The sequence below is a fragment of the Palaemon carinicauda genome, chromosome 15 (genome assembly GCF_036898095.1).
Source record: "Palaemon carinicauda isolate YSFRI2023 chromosome 15, ASM3689809v2, whole genome shotgun sequence".
NCBI classification, from domain to species: Eukaryota; Metazoa; Arthropoda; class Malacostraca; order Decapoda; family Palaemonidae; genus Palaemon; species Palaemon carinicauda.
In genome coordinates this window covers 117502517-117512950 of record NC_090739.1, presented here as the reverse complement: position 1 = coordinate 117512950, position 10434 = coordinate 117502517, and positions in this window count along the sequence as shown.

The window sequence follows — 10434 nt, the reverse complement described above, 5'->3', positions numbered from 1 at the left end:
TTCATCTTTAAAAAAAACATTATAGTAAAAGGGAAATACAATATTTTCAATAAAAGGAAAGCAAAAGTTCGTTATTGTACACGAATTTTCCTTAGCAAATATACAAGAAATTATAGAATATGATGCTTTTAATATTTTCATATAAAAAATAAAATGGGATAAAGTAAATATCTCGCCAGTTTTATGATAGTTTGGCATATAGCTTAGGAAGAAAAACTTGGGGTGCTACATGTGAGGAACATACCTTGAATTCCATTGACACAGAAGTTATCTTTTAAATATCCCCCAAAAGATAAAAGCAAAATTATTAGAGATATACATAAATCTTAAATCCACCAATTACATAACTTTGGAGCTTAAAGATTGGCAAGAAAACTGGAACTCTTCGAAACAAGATTGAAAAAAAGACGAAACAAGGAATTACTTGAATAGAAACAAGGAAACAGTGAGTGACATGAAATAGTCAATCTAATGAAGAAGATTACTCCATGCACAAAACAATTGCTCTAAATAATTCCATATGCAATATAGTGCTCTAAATAACTTATAGATCACTTCATCATCCAATGAGCATCTAAGACAACCCCCTAGAAGTGTTCTAAATGACACTAAAGACAAAAGTATCCAAAATTACTTCTAAGATAAAAAAAGCTTATGAACAACTGAATGGACAGAAGAAGCAGCCCCAAATAACTCCATAGACAAAGTGATAGCCTAAATAAACCAGTGTGTGGTAAAGAAAATTTCCGCAAATGAGGGAATATTCAAAACTGGTGAATGAAATAGATGCCCTAGATACCCAGCTAAATCAAGAAACGCCTTAAATAACTCTACAGATAAAGGATTCCAATATTACTACATAGACTAATTAGTATCCCAAATAATCTAAAACAAAAACACTTGAAGCCTGAATTTCTCCACAATGCATGGCTAAGGAGTTCCTCAAATAACTCCACAGATCAAGGAGTGCTACAAAAGAAATTTTAAGCAAATCAGAACTGGGGAGAATAATCATCAAAGCTTCGGAAATGAAGACATTACTCAATAGCCAATGTTTGGCCAGAGAAAATTCCTAAATTAAGGGAACTTTGTAAGACATTTTTAAACAGAAAGTGCCCCAAAAGCGAGAATACTAAAGAAAGCCCTTTTTACCCAGAAGTGACCTGAAAAAAAAAATTATCTGAAAAAAAAAATTTTAAACAAGGATTTCTCACAAATAACTCTATAGAGCAAGGAATGCCCAAAGTAACTCAACAAACCAAACAATAAGCACACAGGATACTTGAATTTCCTTTAAGGAGATATACTTTAAACCAGGTCGTATCCCCCCCCCCACAAACACAAGCCAAGAAATAATCTATAATCTCTTGAAACCAAACTGGCCCTTTCAAAACTGTCAGCTGGAGTGGTCTAAAAATTTCCTAAAGTTAGGCATAAACCTGAAACGTTGAATACCTTGTACAAATTTGCAATCCTAAGTATGCAGGGAAATATTTTGAATTGATGTGGGAAGATTATAACCCTTTGCATAATTTTCTTAAAAAAATTCACAACTCATAACAAGAGTCCTGAAGAAGAAAATCATAGTCATACTGAGGTCCATAGGGTGAATATCCCTGAAAACCAGCAAGAGAAATCATTACCATTATTAAGAACTCGTTATTGGTTGCTATTGATTTGATCAAGCCATTTAATTCTCCAGATATCTATAAATAATCTAAATTAAAATTTGCTCTCAATAATTTCCTCCAGTAAATATATGAGCAAAATGATTTTAACTAATGTCTGCTAAAGAAGGTGATGAATGCAAGAGTTGATGGGAGAAGTACAAGAGGAAGGCCAAGGTTTGGGTGGATGGATGGTGTGAAGAAAGCTCTGGGTGATAGGAGGATAGATGTGAGAGAGGCAAGAGAGCGTGCTAGGAATAAGAATGAATGGCGAGTGCTTGTGACGCAGTTCCGGTAGGCCCTGCTGCTTCCTCCGGTGCCCTAGATGACCACGGAGGTAGCAGCAGTAGGAGATTCAGCATTATGAAGCTTCATCTGTGGTGGATAATGTGGGAGGTTGGGCTGTGGCACCCTAGCAGTACCAGCTGAACTCGGCTGAGTCCCTGGTTAGGCTGGAGGAACGTAGAGAGTAGAGGTCCCCTTTTTGTTTTGTTTCATTGTTGATGTCGGCTACCCCCCAAAATTTGGGGAAGTGCCTTTGGTATATGTATGTATATATTTAAAGAGGAGACCAACAAGAAGCCTTCAGTTACAACCATCATAAATACGATAAGTTAGCAAAATTCATCACTGTGCCAGCCAATTAACATAAGAATTATAATCTAACCAAACAATGTATATCAAGTGCAATTTTCTGGCTTGTTCAACATCATGAATGGTTGTCACGTCAAACAGAGCAGGAAAAGTGGGACTAAATTGCTCTTGCTGAAACCTGGTTAATCACACGCACAAAAAAAAAAAAAAAAAAAAAAAAAACCAGCTTCTACGCAGAGAACTTCGAAACCCCATAACAATCTTCATAGGTTCTATGTCATCAAGGTGCATAAGATATGTTGTAATTAAAGACAAAGCTTAATGACCAACAACTATTTACAGAATAGGTAGGCCTAATGGAAAGTAAGGATAGAAACATAACCTTAATCGTAGCATAAGCTAAAACACAGGGTAAAAAACCCAGAATTGTTCATTAGCTTTCCAATCTATCAGCCTTATTCCACTATCTATAGGTGCCAACAAGAGCACGGCATCATAAGAATACAATGAAGAAAAGACGTCACTGTATAAAAAGAAAAAACAATATCTTCACCAAGTAGAACCTCACCTGACAGAGAAACTGGCCATCAATTGAACTAAAGTCACAAAATATATCAAGTACAGTCAAGATAAAATATCTGGACTTGTGATGATACATCGTTTTCAAAACACATTATACCACGTAATATGAGTAAATATTTTCTACGTCATTTTCGTAAAAATAAGAGAAAATTTACCTAACAATACCACAATATTTGTTTATGAAAATCTAGCTATTTAATATTAGCATCAAAAGTTTCAGACGATATGTTTTCTGATTTACAACTACTCTACAGTAATCAAGTGTTTTTGTCACTTCAAATACTATATAGAAATTATGACACAAGCATTGTGGTCAAATCAAATTTGAAATAAGCAGCACACAACTGAAAATTGTATAACCTTGTTCTATAGCCTCGATAAAACATGGTATTACCAACATTCTTATACATACATAAGAAAAAATAACAAAAGTAAATTTTTCAATTGATGACTATACATAAGTGAGAGTGAGATTTAATATTGAGGCTTCTAGTATGACAAGAGATTGCAAAAGACTAAAATGGTGATCACAGTTATTGAAGTGGTGATTCAGTGACCTTTCAAGTAGCAAAGGAAGTATAACTAACTTTTACGCTTTGTTCTTTGTTAAAATTTTCAAATAAAAATCTGACAGTAGCGTTCACGATAGTTAAGACTTAATCAGTATAATTTAATATGAAAATTATACGACATAGGCAGCAATAGATTTTAGGATATATAGAAAACTATTAGATTTGCCGTTGAATTCTAACAGCTAACTTTAACGGATTAATTAACCAATATTAGATACGTAGAGCCTTACTGTAAACAGATCTACACAAGAATTTTTAAAATTATTAATTCTCCTCATACAAAAACTATGGCGTGTATTTCTTTTTAAAGTCACAAATCTTGAATTCCACTTGCACAGTAGAACAAAAGTTTTCTTGTGATTAATAGACATCGCCATTATATCTGCCGTCCAGTGCTGCCGTCAGTCATTTGTTAATCTCAAGCAAGCGAACAACTGCATCCTGAAAATATTATTCTATTAATAACTCATCTAATGATTTTGGATAAATAACACGCTTTGATTAGCAAACTGAAACATATAATAGATTATATGAAAACTCTTATTAGGTGAGATTATGGCAAAAAAAAAAATAATTTAGCTTTTCATAGTTATTCTTCAATGAAAATCAATAGAAACAAGAAAAAATGCATTCAATAGATTCAGTTTACTTAAATGTTTTAACATTTGATCTAAATTAACACTAATTTAAACAAAATAGATTTGATTCCGGAGTTTGATAAAAATAATTTTTTTTTTCTTAGATGGAAATTAGCTTTGGAAAATGGAAATTAGGGTATCAATTGGTATGCACAAAATTGTATAAAATTTATAAGGAACGTTCCAAGAAACTTAAGGAGTAGCTTTTAAAATATTAGAATACTCAAGACTTCTCAGTATTGAAGTAAGAGATTCATGAATATTAATCAATAGAATCATATCCTCTATATCTTATTCTTTTAAATTGACTAACATGAATTAATAAAATGGTATTTTCAAATTTTCAAATAAATTTTTAGATATACTTACCTGGTAGTTACGTATATATAGCTTAATCCCGCCGATTCGCCGCGTGCACGGCAGAAATTCAAAATTCTTGGCAATCGCCGATAGGTGGCCAGGTGATCATACCTGTGCGCCCTCTAACTGGGTACCTGGAACCATTCCCATTTGTCCTCAGAAATTCCATGCCCCTGTTTTCAGAGGGGAGGAGGGAGGGACCTTTTATATATGTAACTACCAGGTAAGTATATTTAAAAATCTATTTTGAAATGAAAATACCATTTTCAAATATGTAACTTCCCTGGTAGTTACATATGCTGTATATAGCTGATTGACACCATTGGTGGTGGGTTAGAAAACCGCAACACCGTCGGGAATTCGTAGAATTATTAATCGCTACAAATTAGCTGTACCAATAATCTGATTCCTACCTGATAAGGAAGTTGGCTTCATATTTTTCTTGCCTCATTTACCTGCATTCCTTGAGAGACCCAGCGATCCACCCAGGGGGCTGTAAAAAGTCTCTGTGGGGCTGTCACATGGTCCTCGACCTTAACATGACTAGACCACCACCCTTGCTATCTTAGCATACCTGATAAGGACGCTGGCTTCATAGTTTTCCTGCCTCATTTGCCTGCATTCCTTGAGAGACCCAGCGATTCACCCAGGGGGCTGAAGAAAGTTTCTGTGGGGCTGTCCACGGTCCTTGACCTTAACATGACTAGACCACCACCCTTACTATCCTGGCATAGCCATAGACAATGATCTGACCACCTGACCCATTAACACACTAAAAACACATTCCATAAAACCTAACTTAGACTTGATTCCCAGGTCGTGGAAGGTTGCAGCAACCTTCACAGACAACCTATGAGAACAAGTTCAAGAAAAGGCAAGCGTATAAACAAGGTTATAGGTTAGAGGCAGAAGTACCTATTCCAACTACGGTGCCGGAGGCAACGTACGGACCCAGGGAACAATAATCCTCATATTGGGTCTCTACCTATTTAGCTAACAATCTGCGAAGATTGATTTGCTTCGCCAGAATGTTGCTTCCAAAATCGCTTTCATAGACTTGTTGTGTCTATAAGTCATCGAAGTTGCCACAGCTCTTACTTCGTGTGCTTTGATTTTGAGGAATGGGAAGCTTTTCTCGCCACAATTCTGGAGAGCTTCCCTTATTAAATCCTTGATAAGGAACGCCAGTGCATTCTTACCGAACACCAGAAGTTGTCTGTCTGTCCTCTCATGTTTTTGATCCTCTGCAGATAAAAATTTTAGGGCCCTCACTGGACAAAGGCCTCTCTCCTTTTCCTGTCCTACTAAATGAGTTAACCCTGGTATGATAAAGGATCTGGGCCATGGCTGAGAAGGATTCTCGTTCTTGGGGAGAAAACCTAGTTGCAGCAAGCAGACTGCATTCTCTCCATTAGAGCCTACATTTTGCTAAAGGCTTGCAATTCTCCTATCCTCTAGGCTGTTGCCAACGCAACCAGGAATAGGGTCTTCTTAGTGAGATCCTTCCACGAAGCCTTGTCGAGAGGTTTCAAACCTACTCGATGTTAAAAACATCAGGACTACATCCAAATTCCAAGAGAGGGTTGGGTATCCTTCCTCTTGACTGTCTCAAAGGACCTTATGGGGTCCGAGAGATCCGTGTCTCCCAACACGTCAATATCTTTGTGACGGAAGCCGGAAGCTAGCATGCTGCAGTATCCCTTGATGGTTGATACTGCTAGTTTCTCTAGGGTTCTTAAGTGTAACAGAAAATCTGCCAGTTGAGTTAGAGAGGTACTGGAAGAGAAAGTGTTGTGAACTCTGCACCATTCCCTGAACACGCCCCACTTTTACTGGTACACCTTGCTTGTGGACGTCCACCCCACTCCCGCGATTGCTCATGCAGCTTCCCTCAAAAAGCACTTCGCTCTTGCCAGTTTTTCCGATAGTCGGAAGGCAGTTAGATGAGAGCGAGGAAATTTGATGGTATCTCTCTATATGTAACTGTCTGAGTAGATCGTTCCGACAAGGTAACGATCTGGGGGTGTCTACTAGCCACTCCATCACTTCTGTGATCCAGGGTCTCATGGGCCAAAAACGGAGCTATCATGGTCATGCGGACATTGTTCGACTCCCTGAACTCCTTCATGACTCTGTCTAGGATCCTGAATGGGGGAAAGGCGTACGTGTCTAGTCCTTCCCACTCCATGAGGAAGGTGTCTACTGCCATTGCTTCCTGGTCTGGGACTGGAGAGCAGTAAACAGGTAACCTCTTGTTCTCTGCGTCACAAAGAGGTCTATTGAAGGTTCTCCCCACAGATTCCAAAGCGTGCTGCACACCTCGTAATGTAGGGTCCATTCTGTAGTGAGAACCTGTCTTCCTCTGGTGAGAAGATCCGCTCTGACATTCTTCTCTCCCTCTATGAAGCGGGTATCAGAGTTATATTGTTCGCTTTTGCCCACAGCAGGAGATCTTTGCTGCCTCGTAAAGGGGATCCGAACGAGTGCCCCCGTTTCCTGATGTAGGCCAACGCTGAGGTGTTCGTCTGCGTTGACCTGTACTAACTTGTTTTGGACCTCTTCCTGGAAGTGTATTAGCGCTAGATGAATGGCCACCAGTTCCTTCACATTTATGTGCCATTTCTTCTAATGGCCTTCCCATAGACCCGAGATCTCGCCCTTCTCCAGTGTTGCACCCCACCCCACGTCTGATGCGTCTGAATACAACACTAGGTCGGGGTTCTTCTGATGAAGTTCGAAGCCTTCTAGTAGCTTGATGGGGTCGTCCCACCAACTCAACTGATTCCTGATTCCCAGAGGGATCGGAATCCACGTCTCTAGGTCTTGGTCTCTTGTCCAATAACTAGACAGATGGAATGAAGTGGACATAGATGTAGTCACTTGTAGATCCTCCAGACACTTTTCTTTCTTACAATCTGGCTCTGATTAGCCAGTCGTCCAGGTACATCGATATTCATACCCCTTCCAGATGTAACCAGAGAGCCACGTTCGAAACCACTTTTGTGGAAACGTAAGGGGCCGTACTTAGTCCAAAACAAAAGTGCTCGAACTGAAAAGTTGTAGCGTGATGTACAAATTTCAGATATTTCCTCTAGTTCGGGTGAATTAGGACGTGAAAATACGCATCCTGCAGGTCTATCGACACTATCCAGTCACCTTGTCTGGTGCCTGCTAGGACTGACGCAGATATCTCCATAGCAAAATTGACTTTGCTCACGTACTTGTTCAGTGGACTTACGTCCAGAACGGGTCTCTAATCCCCAGAGTTCTTGGGTATCAGAAATAGTCTGTTGTAAAATCCTTCTGACGAGGGGTCCTCTACCACTTCTATTGCTGCTTTTGACAGCATCTGGTTTCCCTGCTCTTGAAGAGCTGCTGCCAGTAGTGGGATACTTGTGTCCGGAGGTTGAGTTCACTGTGAGGACTCCGAGAGTCCAGTCCATCAAGCTGAAGACTTCAATTGTCCTGAAGACGCCTTTCAGCAAGTGGTCATTTTCTGATGTGGACCATATAACTTTATCCTTAGTCATGGCTGTTCTACGAGAGGCGTCTATGAGTCTGGAGAAGTGCCCTTGGAAAGAGGCAGGAACTCCTAAGCCGAGAGCCTCCCCAGTCTCATACTACACACTAGATCTAGAAGCCAATCTCGTTGGGGGAAGGAAAAGGTTATCTTTCCCTGTTCCTCTTTTTCTTCAAAATCCAGTCGGTCAACGTCGAAAAAGCCCTCTTCACTGATCTGGCTAAAACTGTCTTCTTGAAGGAGAAAGACTTCTGGGGTCTACCCTTCATAAACTACGAGGGCGGGCTCCGAGGAACAGCCAGCTGAAAATCATTCGGAAATAAGTCTGCCAATACCGCAAGTAATCTTTATATATCCGCCTCATGAAGAGTTTCTTGCGTCTCCTCCTCTCAGATCTCTTCCAAAGGATTGGCGATTTCCGATGTTGAACGAGTGGGGGAATCACAATCCTCGATCTGCTAGCGTGCGTCATGCATGCTGCAAGGAGCGTCATGCTTGCGTGCGTCATGCATGTGTCCAGCATGCTGCGAGGGAGCGTCATGCTTGCGTGCGTCATGCATGCGTCCAGCATGTTGCAAGGGAACGTCACGATTCTTGTCATCTCCCGTCACGCGTCCAGCTTGCTGCGAGGGAGCGTCTATGAGCGCTGCAACTTGCAGCAAGTCCACGTCTTGCTGTCCTAACTCCGATCTTATCCTGACTTCTGGCGACGAGGAGTCCAATTTCAAGACGCCTGGCGTCACATTGTTCCAACGCTAGACGCTCGGAACAATAACGTTCGCGATCTTGACACTCGGAACTATGATGTTTGCGATCTTGATGCTCTGAACTATGCCGTTCACGATCTCGACGCTCGGTTTCAAGACATTCGAGGCTGACGCTAGGTGTCAAGGTGTTTAGAATCTTGACGCTAGAGCGTCATGACAAGCAACTCTCTTCTTGTCTGGCAGGAAGGGAAAAACGTAAGACGTCAGCCTCATCTGTGAGCTGAGTCATCCGACGGCGAAGATAACACTTTTACCTCGCCTTACCCATGGCGAGGGCGAGCGTCCTGGGAAGCGTCAACAGGTACTCTCGAGGGGACGACTGCTCGGGGGCTAACGCCTCTCGCCTCCCTTCGCCTGTCGGCATTCCTTCTCCCAGGGGTTGGGGAGCATGGAAGAGGTCCAGGGCTAGGCGAACGACAAGTCCGAGCAGCTGCACCCTCCACTGCCCTGATTTAGGCACTGTAACTAGCACTTTTAACTCTTTCACATCAGACCATAATTTAGACCTGCCCGCTGAGAGATTCTACTCTTTCGCTAAGGGTTAGAATGAGAATTCAATAGGCTATACGATTAATATTAGTATTCCCAATCTCAAAATATTAAATAACGATACAAAGTATTGTGGAACTGTAACAATCGACATGTGTACTACGTAGCGTCAATTGACTGTATGCTAGTGTATTCTCTATAATAGATCGATGATTAACTAAAGAAAGTATACTAATAGGACAAATATTTAATTAAAAATAATATATTTCCCTTACATTATAAAAATTAAATACTTATGCTTTGTAAGTTAGTATATTCTTTACATTCCTTGCAAGAAAAAGAAAAGAATTTACTTATTTGCAAGTCATTCTACGTAGAGTTTACGTCACATGATTTGAGACGTCATAGTGCTGGCGGAATGATTTCCTTCAAGTCATTCTTCGTAGAATTAACGTCACATGATTTGTGATGTCATAGTGCTGGCGGAATGATTTCCTTCCACCAACATGTCTTAAAAAGTTGGTTCGTTAGTTTTTACAGTAGGGGGAAAAGTTCCTGATCCTATCCCTTTAAAGCTAACGAACATAGCGATCATATTCTAAAAGAAAAGTACACACGCCCTCTGTATTTCTCCATACTGTGTGGGGATCAAGAGCAGCTTTTGGAAGCCAGTCTTCCAGCCCTTCACACAAAATCTAACAACAGAGGCAGCCATCTTGAAAATCAAGTTAAAATAAACTGCCCAAGTGGGACCAACAAAATCTTATTCGTGTGAAAAAGAAAGAAAAATCCAATATCAGCGAAAGCCATAAACCAAAAAAAAAAAGCAATGGGTACTTCATCAATTTGTAGTTAAAGCAAACCCAAACAAAGTAGAGCGAATTTCCGACGTGTTGCTAGAACGACGGCAGGGAATTTCTGAGGACAAATGGGAATGGTTCCAGGTACCTGGTTAGAGGGCGCACAGGTATGATCACCTGGCCACCTGTCGGCGATTGCCGCGAATTTTGAATTTCTGCCATGCGCGCGACGAATCGGCGGTATTAAGCTACATATATGTAACTACCGGGGAAGTTACATATTAAAAAATGTTCAAATTACAATAAATCTAACATCTACAAATGTTAAATTTCAATATTCAACGGATTTGTTTATGTAACCTCTATGTACAAAAAACTTTCACTTCAAAATTCCTAAGCAGTTGCAAGATTTGCTTCAAGGTAGGTCGCATTTTTGTCAGTTTCA